Source organism: Carassius auratus, chromosome 50 (assembly GCF_003368295.1).
Source record: "Carassius auratus strain Wakin chromosome 50, ASM336829v1, whole genome shotgun sequence".
In the NCBI taxonomy this organism is placed as follows: Eukaryota; Metazoa; Chordata; class Actinopteri; order Cypriniformes; family Cyprinidae; genus Carassius; species Carassius auratus.
Window position 1 is genome coordinate 15,817,922 of NC_039292.1, and position 25,360 is coordinate 15,843,281.

The 25,360-nt window shown below is 42.3% G+C and overlaps 1 protein-coding gene across 1 annotated transcript in view; it reads right to left on the reverse strand.

The window, feature by feature from the left end:
* LOC113067148 (aquaporin-9-like) overlaps nt 1-25,360 on the reverse strand; it is a 58,164-nt gene that overhangs the window by 12,517 nt on the left and 20,287 nt on the right. The window lies entirely within an intron of this gene.

The window sequence follows — 25,360 nt, forward strand, 5'->3', positions numbered from 1 at the left end:
AGGCTGCCTGCCCGTGGGAGGACTTACAGAAGGCAGGTATCCACCAAGGTGGTGATACATAAGAACACTGAGGTACCCAGCCCGCAAGGTGGAAGTTTCAAAGACAGAGCTGACAAGGGGCTTGCCAAGGCAAAGACACATGCTGCGGAGAGAATTACTGTGGACATACACACGTGGGATTACCCAGAAAGGGGAATCACAACACATGGAGGCACCTAGTCCCACACATGGCTGACCAAAGGGCATCTACGCAAGTGTTGGACATCAACAGTGCTGGAGGAACCAAGGGTTCTGACTGAGGAACTCACCTGAGGGGAATAGCGCACGCATCCAGTCCGCGGAGTGGAATGGCACAGCAAGCGGATTGACACCGAGCAGGTCCTTACTGGCCAGAAGGGGCGAGTACCCGAGAGGACATGGGATCTACACAGAGATTATAAAATCTTGCGAATGTGTTAGGTGTCGCCCAGCCCACAGCTCTACAGATGTCTGCTAGCGAGGCGCCATGCGCCAGCGCCCAGGAGGAAGCTACACTCCTAGTTGGGTGAGCTCTCACCCCTAGGGGGCATGGCAGGTCTTGTGCCTGATAAGCCAGGACAATAGAATCCACTATCCAGTGGGATAACCTCTGCTTGGAGACAGCCTTTCCCTTCTGCTGGCCTCCGTAACAGACAAAGAGCTGGTCTGAGGTCCTAAGGCACCGAGTTCTGTCCACGTAGGTGCGGAGCGCACGTACTGGACAGAACAGTGCCAGGGCTGGGTCTGCCTCCTCCAGGGGCAGCGCTTGGAAGTTCACCACCTGATCCCTAAAAAGAGTGGTGAGGGAGGTCAGTTAATTCTCAGCACATAGAGACTCTTTCACCTAGAAATCACACTATAGAGACTGTGTGTGTTCCCCGAACTAGAAAATACAAAAAAACGTCCAAACCAAGTTAAGATTAACAATTTAATTGAGGTTCAACAAATAAATAACAGATACAATATGGATAAACAAATGATAAAGCTTGGCTTATTGAATATCAGATCCCTTTCTACGAAAACACTTTTTGTAAATAATATGATAACTGATCAAAATATAGATGTGCTCTGTTTGACAGAAACCTGTCTAAAACCTGATGATTACATTAATTTAAATGAGTCCATGCCCCAAGATTATTGTTATAAACATGAGCCGCGGCTAAAAGGTAAAGGGGGAGGAGTTGCTTCAATTTATAACAACGTTTTCAGGATTTCTCAGAGGGCAGGCTTCAAGTATAACTCGTTTGAAGTAATGGTGCTTCATATAACATTATACAGAGAAACAAATGTTAATGATAAATCCCATTATGTTTGTACTGGCTACTGTATACAGGCCACCAGGGCACCATACAGACTTAAAGAGTTTGGTGATTTTACATCTGAGTTAGTTCTGGCTGCAGATAAAGTCTTAATAGTTGGTGATTTTAATATCCATGTCGATAATGAAAAAGATGCATTGGGATCAGAATTTATAGACATTCTGAACTCTATTGGTGTTAGACAACACGTTTCAGGACCTACTCATTGTCGAAATCCTACTCTAGATTTAATACTGTCACATGGAATTGATGTTGATAGTGTTGAAATTATTCAACCAAGTGATGATATCTCAGATCATTATTTAGTTCTGTGCAGACTTCATATAGCCAAAATTGTAAATTCTACTTCTTGTTACAAGTATCGAAGAACCATCACTTCTACCACAAAAGACTGCTTTTTAAGTAATCTTCCTGATGTATCCAAATTCCTTCCAAAACCTCAGAACAACGTGATGATGTGACAGAAACTATGGACTTTCTCTTTTCTAGCACATTAAATAAAGTTGCTCCTTTACGCTTAAGGAAGGTTAAGGAAAACAGTTTGACACCATGGTATAATGAGCATACTCGCACCCTAAAGAGAGCAGCCCGAAAAATGGAGCGCAGCTGGAGGAAAACAAAACTAGAGGTATTTCGTATTGCTTGGCGGGAAAGTAACCTATCCTATAGAAAAGCATTAAAAACTGCTAGATCTGATTACTTTTCTTCTCTTTTAGAAGAAAACAATCATAACCCCAGGTATTTATTCAATACAGTTGCTAAATTAACGAAAAATAAAGCCTCAACAAGTGTTGACATTTCCCAACACCACAGCAGTAATGACTTTATGAACTACTTTACTTCTAAAATCGATACTATTAGAGATAAAATTGCAACCATTCAGCCGTCAGCTACTGTATCACATCAGACATCACATCAGTGCACTATAGACCCCCTAAGGAACAGTTCCACTCATTCTCTACTATAGGAGAGGAAGAATTGTATAAACTTGTTAAATCATCTAAACCAACAACATGTATGTTAGACCCTATACCATCTAAGCTCCTAAAAGAGGTGCTTCCAGAAGTCATAGGTCCTCTTCTGACTATTATTAATTCCTCATTGTCATTAGGATATGTCCCCAAAACCTTCAAACTGGCTGTTATTAAGCCTCTCATCAAAAAACCTCAACTTGACCTGAAAGAACTAGTTAATTATAGACCAATCTCGAATCTCCGTTTTTTTGTCCAAGATACTAGAAAAGGTGGTATCCTCACAATTATATTCCTCCTTAGAGAAAAATGGTATATGTGAGGATTTCCAGTCAGGATTTAGACCGTATCATAGTACTGAGACTGCTCTCCTTAGAGTTACAAATGATCTGCTTTTATCATCTGCTCATGGGTGTATCTCTCTATTAGTTTTATTAGATCTTACTGCTGCGTTTGACACAATTGACCACAACATTCTTTTGCATAGACTTGAACACTTTGTTGGCATCAGTGGAAGTGCATTAGCATGGTTTAAATCGTACTTCTATGACCCCCATCAGTTCGTAGCAGTGAATGAAGATGTATCATATCGATCACAAGTGCAGTATGGAGTACCTCAAGGCTCAGTACTAGGGCCGCTACTCTTCATGCTTTATATGTTACCCTATATCATCAGGAATATAGAGATATCATCAGGAAACATGGTGTTAGCTTTCACTGTTATGCTGATGATACTCAGCTCTATATTTCTTCGCGGCCCGGTGAAATACACCAATTTGAAAAACTAATGGAATGCATAGTCGATATAAAAAACTGGATGATGAGTAATTTCTTACTGCTAAATTCTGAAAAAACAGAGGTGTTAATTATAGGACATAAAAACTCTGCTTGTAATAACCTAAAACACTGTCTAAGACTTGATGGTTGCTCTGTCAATTCTTTGTCATCAGTTAGGAACCTAGGTGTGCTATTTGATCGTAATCTTTTCTTAGAAAGCCACGTTTCTAGCATTTGTAAAACTGCATTTTTCCATCTCAAAAATATATCTAAATTACGGCCTATGCTCTCAATGTCAAATGCAGAAATGTTAATACATGCATTTATGACCTCAGTGTTAGATTATTGTAATGCTTTATTGGGTGGTTGTTCTGGACGCTTAGTAAACAAACTACAGCTAGTCCAAAATGCAGCAGCAAGAGTTCTTACTAGAACCAGGAAGTACGACCATATTAGCCTGGTCCTGTCAACACTGCACTGGCTCCCTATCAAACATCGTTTAGATTTTAAAATATTGCTTATTACTTATAAAGCCCTGAATGGTTTTGCACCTCAGTATTTGAATGAGATCCTTTTACATTATATTCCTCTATGTAAGCTACGTTCTCAAAACTCAGGAAATTTGATAATACCTAGAATATCTAAATCAAATGCGGGCGCCAGATCCTTTTCCTATTTTGCGCCTAAACTCTGGAATAACCTACCTAACATTGTTTGGGAGGCAGACACACTCTTGCAGTTTAAATCTGGATTAAAGACCCATCTCTTTAACCTGGCTTACACATAACATACTAATATGATTTTAATATTCAAATCCATTAAAGGATTTTTAGGCTGCATTAATTAGGTAAACTGGAACCGGAAACACTTCCCATAACACCCTATGTACTTGCTTCATCATTAGAAGAATGGCATCTACGCTAATATTTGTCTGTTTCTCTCTTATTCCGAGTTCATCGTAGCCATGATCCAGTCTGTATCCAGATCAAAGGGTCACTGCAGTCGCCCGGATCCAGTACATATCCAGACCAGATGGTGGATCAGCATCTAGAAAGGACCTCTACTGCCCTGAAAGACAGCGGAGACCAGGACAACTAGAGCCCCAGATACAGATCCCCTGTAAAGACCTTGTCTCAGATGACCACCAGGACAAGACCACAGGAAACGATGATCCTTCTGCACAATCTGACTTTGCTGCAGCCTGGAATTTAACTACTGGTTTAATCTGGTCAGAGGAGAACTGGCCCCCCAAATGAGCCTGGTTTCTCCCAAGGTTTTTTCTCCATTCTGTCACTGATGGAGTTTCGGTTCCTTGCCGCTGTCGCCTCTGGCTTGCTTAGTTGGGGTCACTTCATCTACAGTGATATCATTGACTTGATTGGAAATAAATGCACAGACACTATTCAACTGAACAGAGAACACATCACTGAATTCAATGATGAACTGCCTTTAACTATCATTTTGCATTATTGACACACTGTTTTCCTAATGAATGTTGTTCAGTTGCTTTGACGCAATGTATTTTGTTTAAAGCGCTATATAAATAAAGGTGACTTGACTTGACTTGGTGGGAACTTTGGGCACGTACCCAGGCCGGGATCTCAAGATAACGTGAGAGTTAGCTGGCCCGAATTCCAGGCACGCTTCATCAACTGAAAATGCCTGCAGGTCCCCGACCCTCTTCAGCGAAGCCAAAGCTGTCAGGAGCGCAGTTTCAAAGATTAAAACTTTAGCTCTACTGAGAGCAAGGGTTCAAAGGGAGCCCTCTGCAGTGCTTATAGAACTACTGCGAGGTCCCAAGAGGGGACTTGCTGAGGGCGAGGCAGATTGAGCCTCCTTGCTCCTCTCAGGAACCTGATGATCAGATCCTGCCTCTCAAGAGACTTACCTTCAACAGGGTCATGGTGAGCCAAAATCGTGGCCACATAGACCTTGATGGTGGAAGGAGACAGTCTTCGTTCCAACCCCTCCTTAAAAAAGGAGAGCACTTACCCAATCAGACATTTCCAGGGTCCTCACGTTTTGAAGAACACCAAGTGACGAAGAAGTTCCACTTCAAACTATAGGCATGTCTGGTGGACATGGCTCTAGCTGAAGTGATGGTAGCTACCACCTGTGGTGGCAAGGTACCTAAACCTTCCATGACCCATCCAGAACCCACACATGTAGGTTCCACAGATTGGGACGTGGGTGCCAGAGGGTGCCCCATCTCTGAGAATGAAGGTCCTTCCTCAGAGGAATTGGCCAGGGAGGGGCTGTCACGAGGAGTACAAGTTCGGGGAACCAGGTCTGGCCGGGCCAAAAAGGCACAACCATGAGGACCTGCTCCTCGTCCTCCCTGATCATGCACACAACATCTGTGGAAGAAGGCTCACTGGGGGAAACGCATACTTGTGCAGGCCCAGCGGCCAGCTGTGTGCCAGGGCATCCATGCCGAGGGTGCCCTCGGTCAGGGAGTAAAACAACTGGCAGTGAGAATTTTCTGGAAAGGGCAAACAGGTTTACCTGAGCGTCTCCGAAGTGTTCCCAAATCAGTTGAACCGACTGGGGGTGGAGTCTCCATTCCCCGGGGCGAGACTGCTGCCATGAGAGCTCGTCGGCTGCACGATTGAGCCTGCCCGGAATGTGAATGGCACGAAGCGACCTCAGATGCTTGTGACTCCACAAGAGGAGATGGCGAGCGAGTTGCAACATGCGACAGGAGCGTAGACCGCCCTGACGGTTGATGTACGCTACGGTCGTAGTGTTGTCCGTACGGACCAGAACGTGCTTGTCCTTCAGCAGGGCCCTGAAGCGGTGCAGAGCAAGACGTACTGCTAGCAACTCGAGGCAATTGACATACCACTAAAGTCGGGGTCCTGTCCAGCAGCCTGACGCAACATGCGGAGAAAGGAGGGGTCCAACCATGGGGTGAAGTATCGGTGGCAGGCCGGAGTGATGGTCACTCGAAGTGTGCCCTGTTGCCATGCCCATCTCGGGACTCTGTTGTGAAGCCAATGCTGAAGCATTCTCATATGGAGTAGCCCGAGCGGTATGACCGCGGCCGCAGACGATATATGCCCCAGGAGCCTCTGAAACAGTTTCAGTGGAACCACTCTATTGCCCTTGAATTGGCTCCAGCAATTCAGCAGTGACTGCGCGCGCTCGTTCGTAAGACAGGGCCAACCCGAATGGGAGAAACTTGTACTGATATGCCTGCCCCTTGAAAGAAAACCGAAGAAACAGGCTGTGTCGAGGAAGAATGGAGACATGAAAGTACACGTCCTTCAGGTCGATCGCTGCAAACCAATCCATCGGACGAATGTATTCGTTGTCGCCGCCCTTCTGCGGCCATCTCCTCGCTGTGGCCAGGGTGAAGGTTGCTGCTGTGGCCGAGCGTGAGTGGAGGAGGCCTCAGGGGAGCGCCCTCGGCGACGAGCAGGCTGAGGCGGCTGCCCCGGCGGTGGAGTGGAAGCAGCAGTGGGCCGCCGGGGCAGGATGTGTCAGATGGCCTCAGACTGCTTCTGGGCGACAGAGAACTGCTCAGCAATGCTCTCTACCACGTCACCGAAGAGGGGGAGTTGAGGAGCTGAGCGCGATCAGACTCCCTCATGTCTGCCAGGTTCAGCCATAGGTGGCGCTCCTGGACCACCAAAGTGGACTTCACCTGACCAAAGGAGTGTGAAGTGACCTTTGTCGCCTGGAGAGTGAGGTCGGTAGCAGTGCGCGCCTCCTGCAAAACCCCTGGGTCAGCACTGCCCTTGTGCAGCTGCCGGAGCAGCTTGGCCTGATAGACCTGAAGTGAGGCCATGGCATGCAGGGCAGAAGCGGCCTGGCCCGCAGCTCTGTAAGCCTTGGCCACAAGCGTGGATGAGAACTTACAGGCCTTGGAGGGCAGCTTGGGACCACCACGCCAAGCGGAGGCGCTCTGTGGACACAGTTGCATCACAACAGAATGCTCCACTGGGGGAATCCCAGCATACCCCTTGGCCGCCCCGCCATCGAGGGCAGTGAAGGCGGAGGAAGTACCACAACGGTTTTGGGCAGTTAAAGGGGCCTTCCATGAACTGGTTACTTCCTGGTGAACTTCCGGGAAGAAATGAACCAGAGGGGGGTGCTGGCGATCCGCATGAGCAGCCCCCAGGAACCAATCATCCAGCCTCGAGAGCTCGGGACAGGGCGGATGATTCCACTCAAGCCTGATGCTTTCCGCTGCCCAGGAAAGCACGGCCATCAGCTCAGGATCGGACTCTTACAATGCTGGCACTCCCGAGGGAGGCAACGCAGCCAAAACCCTCATCTCCCGAGGACTCAAGCCCGCCTTGTGATGCGGCGATCAACATACGGTCCTCTTCGCGATCCCTGAATGAGATGTCAGGAGCCTGAGAGGGTCCAGCAAACTCATCCGGGAACTCAACCGGCTGCGGCGTATGTGAGGGGTGTGTGGCCCGAGGAGGTTGGCTCGTCGGGGATGCCCACACAGTAACCCTCAGATCACCCTGGCCACCAGCCAAAGTAGCCCTCTTACGAGAAGAAGAACTAGAACGGGGTGTGGTAGAGGGGACTCTATACCTTTTAAAGTAATCGAGTCTTGATCTCAATGTCGAGATGGTCATGTCCCCGCAATGAGAACATGAGCCATCCATGAACGTAGGTCTCAGCGTGCTTGAAGCCCAGACACAGCGATCGTGACCGTCACGAGGAGCGATGTATCGACCGCACCCAGAAACACATGGGTGAAATTACATCTTTAAAAAGAAGCAAATCGGCCCGTATCTCTTTTGTGAAAGAAATTTGCTCTTTCAGAGGTGTTGAAGCGCTCAGGGGAACATTTTTCATCTGATACTTTTTTACTCTTACTCAAGTAACTATTCAGACTAGTACTTTTACTTTTACTTGAGTAAATATTTATATATGTACTTTTACTTGAATTCAGTTTTTGGGTACTCTACCCACCTCTGACTGTGACATTATTAAGTGTCTTAAGTAATGTATTTCCAAGCTGATGGTCCCGGGGATTAAGCTCTTGTATGTTCAATTCATTTGGGAGCAAGAACCGCCATGAGGAACCATACCACCAAAGAAAAATTGTGTTCAATAAACCTGTAGCTTTCTCTATTTCAGTTTTATCATGTAATAGAAAGACTAAGGCCATCTCAAGCCGAAGGGCAAACTCATCTAATCTGCGGCCTTTTATGCATCAAACTAACATTGATGTAAAGACACAAAGCAAAGCCATCAAGTTAGCATCTTTAAACATTCGCTCACTAAAAAATTAATCATTTCTAATCAATGACTTTATAACCACAAACAATCTGGATTTTATGTTTCTAAATGAAACATGGCTTGAAGACAGCTGCAATGCAACAGTCATTAATGAAGCAGCCCCTCATAACTTCAATTACATGAGTGTCTGCAGGACTGTTAGGAGAGGTGGGGGTGTAGCTGCTCTATTTAAAGATGTCTATCAATGCAAGCAAGTGTCATTTGGTCAGTACTTGTCTTTTGAATATCTAGGGATTGTGCTGAAAGGTGCTCCACGCATTCTGTTTATTATTATTTACAGGCCTCCAAAATACTCTCCAGCCTTTGTTGAAGAGGTCACAGAAGTATTATCAATGATTTCCTCAGTGGTTTTTTTTATTATTGCAGGGGATTTTAATATTCACATAGATAATGCAGAAAACAAAACTACAAAAGAAATGATAACGGTTCTAAACACCTTTGACCTGATTCAGCATGTGCATGGACCCACACACAAAGGTGGACACAGTCTAGACTCAATCATCAGTAGGGGTCTAAACATTTCATCCATTGTTATTAAGGACATAGCACTATCTGATCACTTCTGTATTTTCTTTGATATTTTGATGTCTGCTACAACTGAATCTAGATCGGTCTCTGTCAGAAGGAGATGCATTAATGAGAACACAAGTGTACTATTTATGGAGGCTATATCTTTAACACCAAGCATTTCTGCAGACTCTGTTGATACTCTCCTTGATTCCTTTAACTCAAAAGTTAAGAATGTTATTGATGATATTGCTCCAATAATAGTCAGTAAGAGAACAAACAGACAGAAATCAGTTTGGAGAAGATCAACAGCAGTTCAGACTATGAAAAGAAAATGCAGAAAAGCAGAGCGGATGTGGCGGAAGACAAAACTTGAAATTCACTATATCATCTATAAAGACAGTCTTCATGATTTAATGTAAAACTAGCCACATCTAGACAGAATTTATTCTCAAACCTTATAAACAGTAACTTAAATAACACTCGTACTCTTTTTGCCACTGTTGAGAGACTGACAAACCCCCCAAAAGCACTATTCGTACGGGACTAGTTTTCTAAACTACGTTTGAGTTTCGATTCTTACCACCTGACGTCTGTGATTTTCATGTACCAATTCGGACGGGACTAGTATCTCCGTGTTTATTACAGAGGTGGGAGGGTCTGATTTGTGCATCTGGGCGTCACAGAGATCACGCGCTCTGTATGCATGCATTGCATTCATTCAGAATGATTGCCCTAGTATTATTACACAATAAATACTAAATGGCTAGTATAGCAAAACCATGTTAATGTGTGGTTTTACTTTTTTATTTTTATTTTATTAAATGTAATTAAAACATTATGTAACTGAGTACATAAATGAACATGAGTAATCTTACCCGATGCTGATATTAATAGCCGGTATTAACAGTTTACACAATCTTGCTCTTGATTTTATTAAATGTATTATTATTTATTTGCCGCTAAGCAAATATATCAAACATCCGCGCGGTAAGAGCATCTACGGTAATTCACGTTGGCCAAAACACACAAGGAAACGCGTTGTGAAATAAAATAAAATCGTGCAAAAGAGCAATCTTGATAACACCATTTTGAGTAATTTTAGACCAATATCTAATCTTCCTTTTATAGGCAAAATTATAGAAAAGGTAGTTTTTAATCAGCTGAACAAATACTTAAACTCAAATGGATACCATGGATTTTCAATCTGGTTTTCGACCACATCACAGCACAGAGACAGCACTCATTAAGATAATAAATTATATTTGCTTAAATTTTGACTCTGGCAAAATATCGGTGCTGGTATTGCTAGATCTCAGTGCTGCGTTTGACACTGTCGATCATAACATACTACTAGAGAGACTGGAAAACTGGGTCGGGCTTTCTGGGATGGTACTCAAATTGTTCAGGGCATAGTTGGAAGGGAGAGGCTATTATGTGAGTCTAGGAGAGTATAAGTCTAAGTGGACGTCCATGACATTGCGGAGTCCCACAAGGGTCAATTCTTGAACCGCTCTTGTTTAGCCTATATGCTCCCACTTTTTAAAAAATAGTGTGAGTTAATTTGAAGCTAGTTTAATTAATTTGCATAAAAAAATAAAGCACTGAATTAAAATGAACGTAGTCACGTAGAATCAGATGCTATTCAGAAACGGAGATGGCAAGCCAGAGCTTCAAATGTCTCCGATGTTAGTATTCTCATTACTTTGAAATCGTCAAAGAAAACGGAGAAGGGGATTATCGTTAAGTATAGATTATGTGTTGGTGAAAAGCCCTTGTCAACTGCAAAAAAAATAAATAAATAAAATAAACACTTCAAATTAAACAAAACAGCTGCATGCAAAGCACAGCACTACAGAGTTGGAAGAGAGAGCCAGACGATATCTGCACTCAAGCTTAACAACAAAAGCTTGATTTCAGTTCACATTCACCACCAGGTAAAACAATTAGTTTGACTGAACTCAACAAATTGGTTGCTGCTTTTATTGTTAAGGAGATGCAGCCGCTGTCCACTGTGGAGGTGCTCACATCTCATAATATCATCATCAAAATCTCTGTGACAGGGAAAAGGCCAGGGGTGGGGGGTGGCAAGCATATATGGAAATGGAGACAGAACAGGAGAAAACTTTTGCTGACCTGGAATATGTTTCCACCACTGCAGATCTAAACCTTTTTTTGGGGGGGGGGGGGGTGATTACGGTACAATGGATTGATCCTGCTACTGTGCTGCATCGCCTGCAGACGATTTTGTGGGAGGTACGCATACGATGCCATTGCAGAAAATTCACAAAATTCTTTGTGGTAAGATAACTGCCACAGTCACTGGCAATGGCTCGGACTTTGTAAAATAATGTTTCAAGCTAATGATGATTAAGTAGAAAATATTAAAGGGGGGGTGAAATGCTCGTTTTCACTCAATATCCTGTTAATCTTGAGTACCTATAGAGTAGTACTGCATCCTTCATAACTCCATAAAAAAAAAAAAAAAACATCAAAGTCCTGTCAAGTCACCGCTGACCTTCCAGAGTCAGGTCAAGTCACCGCTGACCTTCCAGAGTCAGGTCAAGTCACCGCTGACCTTCCAGAGTCAGGTCAAGTCACCGTTGACCTTCCAGGGTCAGGTCAAGTCCCTGTTGATCTTCACAAATCAAGTAAAATCATTTATTGAACTTACAGAGTCTTGTCACATCTCAGCTGAACTTACATAGCTGTTACGTCTCAGCTGAACTTCCAGAGCCTCATCTCATCCTGTCTGTTGTACCCAGTAATGTTGTACCCAGGCTCACTGCCTGTCCTGTCATGGCCATGGAGGCCGTATATGAACTCCTGTCCTGCCCTGTCACTCCTAAGGAGGCCGTCTATGAACTCATTGCCTACCCACAAAGGCCATCCATGAACTCTATGAACTCTCGTCCTACCCTGTCACAGCCATGGAGACCATCTATGAACTCTCATCCTGCCCTGTCATGGCTATGAAGACAGGCTGTGAACTGTCTGCTGGCCCTGTCACGGCTATGTAGGCTGTTTGGGAACTCTCTAACCACCTCATCACGGCCACGGAGGCCGCCATTAACCTGTTTATTGTTCTCTGTTTCAGTCCTACCTGACCAGACTTGCACTCCTGTCCCATCTGCTCTACTGTGGTGGCCCACTGCTCCGCCCTGGTGGGCTTCTGTCCCATCTGCTCGGCTTAGGTGGTCCTCTGCTCCACCCTGGTGGGCTTTTGTATTGTCTGCTCGGCTGTGGTGGTCCTCTGCTCCACCCTGGTGGGCTTCTGTCTCGTCTGCTTGGCTGTGGTGGTACTCTGCTCCGCCTTGTTGGGCTTCTGTCTCGTGTGCCCAGTTGTGAAGGTCCTCTGTTCCGCCCTGGTGGGCTTTTGTCACGTCTGCATGACTGTGGTGTTCCTCTGCTCTGCCACAGGTAGGCTTCTGTCCCATCTGCTCAGCTGTGGGAGTCATCTGCTCTGCCCTGGTGGGCTCCAGTTCCGCCTGCTCCACCCTGGCTTCCTGCTCTGCCAGCACTGCCTCGGTCCATGGTCAATCCACTTTCATGTGGACCTGGCCCTCGATCCCTCCCCCTGTTCCGCCTCTGCTCCACCTCCCTTCTGAACTCTGGTCTATTCTCACTTAAAAGTGTCTGGACTATGAGTGTCTGGGCTATGTCATGATCATCAGATGGAGTGCCCATTAACTCCAGTAGAGAGCACTCCACTCAGGACTCTGGCATTTTGTGTCCATTCCCATTTCCAACTCCATTTCCCAGAATCCCGTGCTTAGGGCTAATGACCACAAGGTGTTCCCCATTACCACTCCCCTATATATACTGCGTTTGGACTCTCAATGCTTGCAAAGTCTTGTTTAGTGTTGTCAGGCATTTCCAAGCATTTTGCCTGTGTTTGTTCCTTCCGTGTTTGACCTTTGTTTATACCGACTGTGATTCTCTGCTGCCTGCCGCAACCTCTGCTTGTTTCTGTTTTCGATTTTGGATATCCCTTGACATACCTGAAGCTGTACTCTGATCATTGCCTGTTTGACCATTCTGTTAATAAAGTACTGCATATGGATCCGAACATCTTTGACCAGTTGTTACAGGTAAACTGTGTAGTTCATCAATTATGAAATAAGTTTAATATAACAATAAAGCAGCTCTGTAGAAAACAGTTATGTCATTATCCAGCTCACTTCAGTTCTCATACAATAGTGTCAGTGCATTCAAGTGAATATGTTTATGTATCTGTTATTATGTTTAATTCTACTTACTTTTTTTCCTGACATAAATTAAATTATTCTGGTATGAATGCATGTCTATTAGTTTATAAACTGTATAAACTAAATCTAAAATTTGTATCTAAATATCTTAATCTAAAATGATCTTGCAGACTATCAAGACACAGTTTAGCTCCATCCTAGACAGTGATGAAGCTTTGCTTGTTGCGGTAACCCTGCCAAAATTCAAGCTGTGTTAGCCAAGGGATGAAACAAAAAAAAGACAACATGAAGATGATTCTGAAAAAAAGTGAAGTTGTGAAATGTTCCAAGTACGGTAAGCCATACTCCAAATTGGTGCTCTGCATTTAACCCATCCAAGTGCACACACACAGCAGTGAGAAGCGAACACACCCCCGGAGCAGTGGGCAACTATATATCCAGCAACCAGGGAGCAACTGAAAACAGGCCTGAAACAGCCATGAGTATTGAGGGTGGAAGAGAGCGCTGTTCATTCAGCCCCCGCCTACAACTCCTACCAGCACCGAGACTCAAACCGGCAACCTTTGGATAACTAGTCAAAATCTCTAACCATTAGGCCACAGCTGCCCCATAGACCTGGCAGCACAGTATCGTGCTCTCACCATTGAGATACCACAGAAAGAGCCACTGCAGTCTCCTGAAAGCAGAGACCATGAAAATGACTCCTTCGCATTTCCGAAGACAATCAACATGATGAACACGCAATTACTATGGACATGGAGATTTGTGAATACCTGAAATCAACTGATATGGGACATTTTGAAGATCTTCTTAAAAGCCAACACAGCAACACCTTCCAGTGCACCAGTTGAGATGAAACAGTCTCACAGACTAGCGTTTTGAGAAACTACTCCTGCTGTGCTACAAAGGTTACTTTGAAAATATAACCTAGATGATAATATGAACTTTTAGTATTAAGATAATATACTAACATTATATAAGACAATACCCTTTTTTTGCAAAGCATTGCAGAAGTGATCTGGACTTTTTTGTATTGAGTTTTGGTCTCTTGGAATCAACGTTTGTTTTGGTAATGTGATATTTTTATTATTATTTTTATTTTATTTTAAAGCTCACAGATTTATGTTTAATTGGTGATGTTTTTTGTTCTCTAATACAATCTTATTGTTCTCTAATAAGTTACTAAACATTTTAATGTTTAAGATATGTCTTTTGCCGTAATATAACTTATTTCATAATAGCAATTATCTAGCCTATACTACACTCATTATTACAATGGACAGTGAATTTACTTCATGCAGTCCATAGTCTACCCACACAAAAAGTACAGAAGTAACAAACACATAATCTGTCATGTTTATAGATCTTTTATATGGCATGCATAGCTCTGGGATAAAAAATAAAATAATAATAATAATAATTCAAATTTATGCATTAAGCAGACGCTTTTATCCACCGTGACTTACATTGCATTCAGGCTATAAATTTTTACCTATCATGTGTTCCCAGGGAATCAAACCCCCAACCTTGCGCTAACTTGCTTGTTAACGCAATGCTCTACCAATTGAGCTACAGGAACACAGGAAGTTCTCAGAATATGTGTGACCCTGCAGCACAAAACCAGTCTTCAGTCACTGGTGTATATTTTTAGCATTGTATGGGTCAAAATTATAGATTTTTCTTTTATGCCACAAATCATTAGGATATTAAGAAAAGATAATGTTCAGTTAAGATATTTTGTAAATTTCCTACTGTAAATATAGCAAAACGTAATTTTTGATTAGTAACATGCATTACTAAAAATTCATTTGGACAACTTTAAAGATCATTTTCTCAGTATTTAGATTTTTGGCACCCTCAGATTCCAGATTTTCAAATAGTTGTATCTCGGTCAAATATTGCCTGATCCTAATAAACCATAAATCAATAGATAGATTATTTATTCAGCTTTTCAGATATAAATCGGAAAATTGACACTTAAGACTGGTTTTGTGGTCCAGGGTCACATATGTGTTCATGAAAGAAAATGAAGGTGTAGGTTATATAGGCTATTGTTGAATGCATTACTGTAAACAGATCAAGCCTCAGCCAGGTAAGAAAAATTAACTGAAAAGTAACACATTACTTTGCATAAACACTAAGCAACACAATTAGTTACTTATTTGGGTGTAACTCAATATTGTAATGCATTACTTTTAAAAGTAACTTTCTTCAACACTGGTCGTGTGTGCTGACATACAATACTAAGATTATTCTTCAAAAGCAGATCATGGAAATATTTTAAAGCTGCAGTCGGTAACTTTTGATGCTCTAGCGGTTAATAAACAGAACTGCTTGCGTGTTACGGACGGACATTGTAGACAGAGCTACTTCTCTCTGTTTATGTCATTTTGTATACTTTGAACACAAAAAAAGTTACGGACCACAGCTCTGATTGGTTGTTTCTTATCGGGAGCGGTAAAAAACAACCAATCAGAGCTGCGGTCCGTAACTTTTTTAGTGTTTTTTTTTTTTTTATTCATTTATTCCAGGCAATGCCACAAAAAGTACAAGGTAGACAAATATAGTTAAATCATATAGTGCAAGGAAAACAAAAAAACAAAACAAAAAAACTAAATATACAGTATTCAAATATGACGATCGAATTCTGCCTGAAAGGGAGTGGGAAGAAGACAACTTATTTAATCCCACCCCAGTTCCACATTTAGTGATTAATAATTGAGCTTCATTATTATTTTGCTCATAGATTATTTACAAATATATCATGGTGGCGTTACCACAAGTAACAAGTAATTATTATAATAACAGTTTATACCAACAATGTAATAGGAATAAGCAATGCCAACAATGGTAATGGACAATATACCAATGATGGTAATGGACAATATACCAAAACACTGAGCACATGTTAACGCTATGAGACGGAGTACAACATAAATTTAACTACAATATAAAATAAATAAACAATGGCAACAATTGTAATGGACAATATACCAACCATGGTAAGGCAACACTGAGCAGATGTTCACACTATGAGACAGAATACAACAGCACTTTAAATTAAAGACCTTCATCTCTGTATTTTAACCAGACCCAATGTTTATATAACAGTTTAAATTGATAAATAGTTCGGCATTGCTTTTGTTGCAAGTCCAGTTTGTTCCAGAGTTTCACTCCACATACAGACACACAATAATATTTACGAGTGGTTTGGGCTCTCGGTAATGAAAAATTCAAGGTAAACAAAATGTATATAATAAGCGAGTACACCATGAATCCATTTTCCAAACCGTGTTTTTAGCCTGAATCACTAGGGTACACTTTGTCTATACTAGCTTTGCACATACTAGACTTTGCATTATTTGCTCACTCTTCTTTGCAGAACTGCTTAAGTTCAGTTCAATCTGATGGTGAACGTTTGTGGACTGCAGTCTTTAAGTCACTCCACAGATTTTCAGTGGGGTTTAAGTCTGGGCTTGGACTATGCCATGCACCTTTTCACCTTTTTCTCCTTCAACCGCTGGTGCTCAGTTCTAGAAATAAAACCAGAATTGTCTTTAAAAATCAAGTACAGAGATGGAACATCAAGGGACATTGAAAGGGATGGAAAAGTACTGTGTTTTAAGTAAAGATTTAAAAACCTGTAAAGTAGCAGCAGATGCAACATTAACTGGTAGGCTATTCCAAAGTTTAGGGCCTATAATGAAGCTAAGGTGTTTAAAGACTTAAAGACAAAAGCAAGGATTTTGAGCTCCACTCTAAAACGCACAGGTAACCAGTGCAGAGAATCTAAGACAGGAGTGATATGAGTAAATTTACGTATGCTGAGTCTTGTTGATGCATTTTGGACCAACTGGAGACGGACCAAGGTAGTGGTATTCATTTCACAATACAGGGAGTTACAGTGATCTAAACGTGATGATATAAAAACATGAATTACTTTCTCAAAGTAAGTGAGGAAAGGCTTGATTTTAGAGAGAAGATGGATATGAAAGAAACAAGATTTAACAGCCAAATTTACTTGAGTATCAAGTTTCAGCTTGTTGTCAAGCAAAACACCCAGGTCTTTAACAGGGGTTTTGGCTTGGGATGTACAAAAGTGAATACTGAGATATTTTAAGGTAATGCCACTAGGGGGGCCAAAAATTATCTTTTCAGTTTTCTTTTCATTAAGGTTGAGAAAAATTGATGCCATCCAGATTTTGATATCCTTCATACAAGCCAACAAAGTGTCAAATGTGTTACTATCAGAGTGTTTAAGTGGCACATAAATCTGGGTATTATCAGCGTAGAAGAGAAACGAGACTCCTTGCTTCCTGAATATAGAGCCCAAAGGGAGCATGTACAGAGAAAAAAGTGTTGGTTCAAGTATTGATCCCTGTTGGACCCCCCATGTGAGGTTAACAGCTGGTGACGTGGGTGCCTAGTCGAACTGAGAGCCTCCAGTCCTTTAAATAGAAGCTAAACCAACTTAAAACGGTTCCCTTTAAGCCCACATAGGACTCAAGTCGAGGAATAAGAATATTATGGTCTATCATTTCAAATGCAGCAGTAAGATCTATAAACCCAATTCCAAAATAGCTGGGATACTGTACAAATTGTGAGTAAAAAAGGAATGGAACAATTTACAACAATCAACGACTTGCTAACGACCTGAATGAGTTTTATTGCAGATTTGAAACCCCCAACACCCATTCTGACCATCTCCCTACACAACCATTAACACATCCTGCAATCCCACCCTCCACACCTCCTGCTCTTCAAATCTGTGAAGATGATGTGCGCCAGGTCTTCAAGAAGAACAAAAGAAGAAAAGCACCAGGCCCAGATGGTGTTACACCAGCCTGTCTGAAAATCTGTGCTGACCAGCTGGCCCCCATCTTTTCACAGATCTTCAACAGATCCCTGGAGTTGTGTGAAGTGCCTTCCTGCTTCAAACGCTCCACCATCATCCCCATCCCAAAGAAACCCAAGATAGCAGAACTTAATGACTACAGACCTGTGGCTCTAACGTCTGTCGTCATGAAGTCGTTTGAAAAACGGGTTCTGGCTTATCTGAAGGACATCACTGGACCCTTACTGGACCCCCTGCAGTTTGCTTACCGAGCAAACAGGTCCGTGGATCTCTATATATATATCTCTACGCAGCTCTATATTTCCTCGCAGCCCGGTGAAACACACCAATTTGAAAAACTAATGGAATGCATAGTCGATATAAAAAATTGGATGACGAGTAATTTCTTACTGCTAAATTCAGAAAAAACAGAGGTGTTAATCATAGGGCCTAAAAACTCTGCTTGTAATAACCTAAAACACTGTCTAAGACTTGATGGTTGCTCTGTCAATTCTTCGTCATCAGTTAGGAACCTAGGTGTGCTACTTGATCGCAATCTTTCCTTAGAAAGCCACGTTTCTAGCATTTGTAAAACTGCATTTTTCCATCTCAAAAATATATCTAAATTATGGCCTATGCTCTCAATGTCAAATGCAGAAATGTTAATCCATGCATTTATGACTTCAAGGTTAGACTATTGTAATGCTTTATTGGGTGGTTGTTCTGCACGCTTGGTAAACAAACTACAGCTAGTCCAAAATGCAGCAGCAAGAGTTCTTACTAGAACCAGGAAGTATGACCATATTAGCCCGGTCCTGTCCACACTGCACTGGCTCCCTATCAAACATCGTATAGATGTTAAAATATTGCTTATTACTTATAAAGCCCTGAATGGTTTAGCACCTCAGTATTTGAATGAGCTCCTTTTACATTATACTCCTCAACGTCCGCTACGTTCTCAAAACTCAGGCAATTTGATAATACCTAGAATATCAAAATCAACTGCGGGCGGCAGATCCTTTTCCTATTTGGCGCCTAAACTCTGGAATAACCTACCTAACATTGTTCGGGAGGCAGACACACTCTTGCAGTTTAAATCTAGATTAAAGACCCATCTCTTTAACCTAGCATACACATAACATACTAATATGCTTTTAATATCCAAATCCGTTAAAGGATTTTTAGGCTGCATTAATTAGGTAAACTGGAACCGGAACACTTCACATAACACCGTACTTTCTACATCATTAGAAGAATGGCATCTACGCTAATATTTGTCTGTTTCTCTCTTGTTCCGAGGTCACCGTGGCCACCAGATCCAGTCTGTGTCCAGATCAGAGGGTCACTGCAGTCACCCGGATCCAGTACGTATCCAGACCAGATGGTGGATCAGCACCTAGAAAGGACCTCTACTGCCCTGAAAGACAGCGGAGACCAGGACAACTAGAGCCCCAGATACAGATCCCCTGTAAAGACCTTGTCTCACAGGAGCACCAGGACAAGACCACAGGAAACAGATGATTCTTCTGCACAATCTGACTTTGCTGCAGTCTGGAATTGAACTACTGGTTTCGTCTGGTCAGAGGAGAACTGGCCCCCCAACTGAGCCTGGTTTCTCCCAAGGTTTTTTTCTCCATTCTGTCACCGATGGAGTTTTGGTTCCTTGCCGCTGTCGCCTCTGGCTTGCTTAGTTGGGGTCACTTCATCTACAGCGATATCATTGACTTGATTGCAAATTAAAACAGACACTATTTCAACTGAACAGAGATGACATAACTGAATTCAATGATGAACTGCCTTTAACTATCATTTTGCATTATTGAGACACTGTTTTCCAAATGAATGTTGTTCAGTGCTTTGGCGCAATGTATTTTGTTTAAAGCACTATATAAATAAAGGGTATTGATTGATTGATTGATTGGATGATGCAATCAACATGGGATTGCACTTCATCCTGCAACATCTGGACAAAACAGGGACTTATGTGAGGATCCTATTTGTGGACTTTAGTTCGGCATTCAACACCATCATCCCAACAGCCCTTCAGACCAAACTGACCCAGCTCTCTGTTCCTAGCTCTATTTGTCAGTGGATCACCAGCTTTCTGACAGATAGGCAACAGTTAGTGAGTCTGGGGAAATTCACATCAAACAGCTGCTCCACCAACACTGGTGCCCCTCAGGGATGTGTTCTCTCCCCTCTGCTTTTCTCCCTGTACACCAACGACTGCACCTTTAAAGACCCCTCTGTCAAGCTCCTAAAGTTTGCAGACGACACTACAGTCATCGGCCTCATCCAGGACGGTGATGAGTCTGCTTACAGACAAGAGGTTGAGCAGCTGGCTGTCTGGTGCAGTCTTAACAACCTGGAGCTGAACACGCTCAAAACAGTGGAGATGATCGTGGACTTTAGGAGAAACCCACCTGCACTTTCCCCACTCACCATCATGAACAGCACTGTGACTGCAGTGGAGTCATTTAGATTCCTGGGAACCACCATCTCTCAGGACCTGAAGTGGGACAATCACATTGACTCCATTGTTAAAAAGGCCCAGCAAAGGTTGTATTTCCTTCGCCAGCCGAGGAAGTTTAACTTGCCACAGGAGCTGCTGAAACAGTTCTACTCGGCCGTCATTGAGTCTGTCCTCTGTACTTCAATAACTGTCTGGTTTGGTTCAGCAACAAAATCAGACATCAGAAGACTACAGAGAACTGTTCGGACTGCTAAAAGGATTATTGGTGTTCCCCTGCCCACCCTTCAAGAACTGTATACATCCAGAGTAAGGAAAAGGGCTCAGAAAATCACTCTGGATCCCTCACATCCAAGTCACCCCATCTTTGAACTTTTGCCATCTGGCCGGCGCCTCAGAGCCGCAAACACCAGAACAGCAAGGCACAAGAACAGTTTCTTTCCCCAGGCAATCTACCTCATGAACAGTTAAATGTTCCCTACTTATGCTTATAAACGTGCAATATCCTTATATTTATTTGTTAAGTCTCCATCCTATAACATTCCTGCATCTCACTCAATCCTATTCCATTATCATTTATAGCACAATTGTTTATACACTTATTTATTTGCCAATTTGTAAATATCTCTTTTTTTTTTCTTCTGTGTGTTGTTGTCTCTGTGTACTGGAAGCTTATGTCACTAAAACAAATTCCTTGTATGCGTAAGCATACTTGGCAATAAAGCTCTTTCTGATTCTGATTCTGATTCAAATCTCATAAACTTATATTTTATTCACAATAGAATATAGATAACATATCAAATATTGAAAGTGAGAAATTTAGAAATGCCATGCCAAATATTGGCTCATTTTGGATTTCATGAGAGCTACACATTCCAAAAAAGTTGGCACAGTTAGCAATAAGAGGCCGGAAAAATTAAATGTAAGGAACAGCTGGAGGACCAATTTGCAATTTATTAGGTCAATTGGCAACATGACTGGGTATAAAAAGAGCCTCTCAGAGTGGCAGTGTCTCTCAGAAGTCAAGATGGGCAGAGGATCACCAATTCCCCCAATGCTGCAGAGAAAAATAGTGGAGCAATATCAGAAAGTTTCTCAGAGAAAAATTGCAAAGAGTTTGAAGGTATCATCATCTACAGTGCATAATATCATCCAAAGATTCAGAGAATCTGGAACAATCTCTGTGTGTAAGGGTCAAAGCCGGAAAACCATACTGGATGCCCATGATCTTCGGGCCCTTAGACAGCACTGCATCACATACAGGAATGATACTGTAATGGAAATCACAACATGGGCTCAGGAATACTTCCAGAAAACATTGTCGGTGAACACAATCCACCGTGTCATTCGCCGTTTCTGGCTAAAACTCTATAGGTAAAAAAAGAAGCCATATCTAAACATAATTCAGAAGCACAGGCATTTTCTCTTGGCCAAGGCTAATTTAAAATGGACTGTGGCAAAGTGGAAAACTGTTCTGTGGTCAGACTAATCAAAATTTAAAGTTCTTCTTGGAAAACTGGGACACCATGTCATCCGGACTAAAGAGGACAAGGACAACCCAAGTTGTTATCAGCGCTCAGTTCAGAAGCCTGCATCTCTGATGGTATGGGGTTCCATGAGTGCAAGTGGCATGGGCAGCTTACACATCTGGAAAGGCACCATCAATATTGAAAGGTATATCCAACTTCTAGAACAACATATGCTCCCCTCCAGGTGTCGTCTCTTTCAGGGAAGACCTTGCATTTGACAATGCAAGGTCAACATGACAATGTTGACAATGCCAGACCACATACTGCATCAATTACAACATCATGGCTGCGTAGAAGGATCCAGATACTGAAATGGCCAGCCTAAAGCCCAGATCTTTCACCCATAGAAATAATTTGGAGCATCATAAAGAGGAAGATGCGACAAAGAAGACCTAAGACAGTTGAGCAACTAGAAGCCTGTATTGGAAGCCTGTACAACATTCCTATTCCTAAACTTGAGCAACTTGTCTCCTCAGTCCCCAGACATTTGCAGACTGTTATAAAAAGAAGAGGGGATGACACACAGTGGTAAACATGGCCTTGTCCCAACTTTTTTGAGATGTGTTGATGCCATGAAATTTAAAATCAACTTATTTGTCCCTTAAAATTATACATTTTCTCAGTTTAAACATTTCACATGTCATATATGTTGTATTCATATATAAAATATTGAAATATAAAACTTCCACATCATTGCATTCTGTTTTTATTCACAATTTGTACAGTGTCCCAATGTTTTTGGAATCGGGTTTGTAACAGCACCAATACAATACTATCACCCTGGTCAGTTACCATATAGATATCATTTAACACCTTTAATAAAGCTGACTCAGTACTATGAAACGTTTTGAATCCTGACTGAAATGTTTCATAGATGGAGTTTATTTTTTTTTATTTTTTTGCAGAAAATAGTTTAATTGTAGTTGAACGACGTTTTCGAGAATCTTAGAAAGAAAAGGCAAATTAGCAGGATCCGCAGGGTCAAGATTTGGTTTCTTTAGAGATGGAAATACTTGTGCATGTTTGAGATCAACTGGTATGGTCCCCAAACTAAGTGATTTGTTGACGATAGCCAGAAGACTGGGTACTAAGGTCTCAAAACCCCCTTTCAAACTGCACCTAGGACCCGGCATATTGCCGGAACATTGCCAGGTCACCTTCTGTGTAAAAGCAACCATGTCCCGGGATTGATTCCAGCATTGAACCCGGGTCGGGGACCTAGTAACATTGCCTGGTTCAACCCGGGACGAGCGCTGTGTGAAAAAAATCCAGATCTAATGCTGTGTCGAAGTGATGAAGCACGTTATGCGACACTTTTACCGACTATTTTACGAAAAAATATGTGCAAACTGTAATGAAGCAGAGATAAGTTAGTTCCTCACTTTCTGCGCTGACGCAGAGATCGTTCGCTTGCTTCAGTGAAAGTATAACGTGCCTAGCGACTCGTACATTATACGTCCCACCCTGATGTCACGTGTCATTACGGGATCTTCAAGGGTTGTGTGTGAAAGTACGCACATATCCCGGGTAATCACTGGCAGTGTGAAAGTGCAAAATCTAGCGACCCAGGAACAATTGCCAGAATACTTTACCCGTGTATTTGTGTATTTTGGGTTAAAGAGGTTTTTTTTAATACTGGAAGGAATGATATCAAATGAGCAAACAGTAGGTTTTAGTTGAGCAATATTTTTTGTAGAGCAGACAATGAATTGGGTTCAAAAGCACTCAAAGCGGGAGCACGCAAAGGAGGTTCAATAATGTCACAGTATGTTATAACAGACTGTGATATCTGATCTTCAATCTTTTTAAGAAAAAAACTAAGAAAATTGTCAGGTGTTAAGGAAGAGGAAACTGTATGACACTTTGCCCAAGGATTGAGAACCGAGTCAATGAAAGAAAAGAGCTTTTTGAAAGTCAGCCAATGCATCCTGCAATGCTTAATAATCAGTTTGAAGCTTGAATTTCTTCCGTTTCATTCAGCTTATCTACATCTCCGGAGGAGAGAAAGTGTGTCATCATTTAACCAGGGCATAGGTTTGGCTTTACTTTGTTTGGGTTTCAAAGGGGGCAATAGAGTCTAAAATACTGAGACAAGTAGAATTAAAAAGAGCAAGGTGATCATCCATTTCTAAGTTAGTCATGAGGTTGTCTAACAGATCAAAAGAGTAACTTTCTCTGTATAGTTGTGCAAAGTTATTTATAGTAATAGCATTAAATGTGCGAGATGATCTGACAGCACCATAAGGTTTCTCAAACCAAGAATGGATAGGGACATTAAAAAGAAGAGGCATATGATCAGAAAAGTTGAGGTCGTAATGGCATTTGTAGTGGAAACCTTCAGAATTTCTGTAGTTGTTTCTACAGTTTTTTTCAGCAGGGTCACCATCGGTTTTGTGATGCTATTTGCCATAATTGCAATACATTAATTGCTGTAATATTATGAGATAGTAGCGACTGTTTTTAGTTGTGCTGTGCCTGTTTGGGAGAAAATCTAGGGCTGTTTTTTACTCCAAATCCATCCCTGGTCATGTTAGAATGTAAACCTTCTTCCCATTGGCAGATGGCAGCAGATTTTCCTCAAGAATTTGACCGTATTTTGCCCCGTCCATGTTTCCTTCTATCCTAACAAGACCTCCAGTCCTTGCTGCAGAGAAACACCCAGAACAGGGTATTACCACCTTCATGTTTTACTGGAGGAATGCTGTTATTTGAATGTTGAGCTTGACTGGATTTCCTCCAGACATATCGTTTGGTGTTGTGGCCAAATAATTCAATTTTAGTCTCATTTGCCTCAAAATCTTCAGGGTGTGTTTTGGTACAACTCAGTGTCGACTGCATGTGGCCTTTGTTGAGGAGTCGCTTTTTCCTGCACTCCTTTCATTTTTGGAGAATTTGTGATATTGTTGTCACATGCACACAATGACCTTTCTTTGTCATGAATTCCTGCAGCTGGTTCAGAGTTGCTGTTGGCAGGGCCGGATTAACATCAGTGAAAATGACATACAGCCAAGTATGGTGACCCATACTCAGAATTTGTGCTCTGTATTTATACCATCTAAAGTGCACACACACAAACCATGAACACCCGGAGCAGTGGGCATCATTTATGCTTTGACATTTGGGGGTTCAGTGCCTTGCTCAAGGGCACCTTAGTCATGGTATTGCCCGCCCAAGACTCGAACCCACAACCCTAGGGTTAGGAGTCAAACTCTCTAACCACTGGGCCACAACTTCCCTTAAACATCTTTAGCCTGTAAGGGCTAGGTGCTGGTGAAGACCCAGGGCCCATGGATGTGGGTGGGGGAGGCATGATTGGCTGTGGAAGAATCAGAAAGAGAAGATTTAGAGTGATTGGCCATCAGGAGCACCCAAACTTTTCCTGGTAGGGCCGATTGCAGAAACCACTCTATATCTATAAACCCCATATATAAATCGCTGTTATTAATGCCTAAATATATTTTG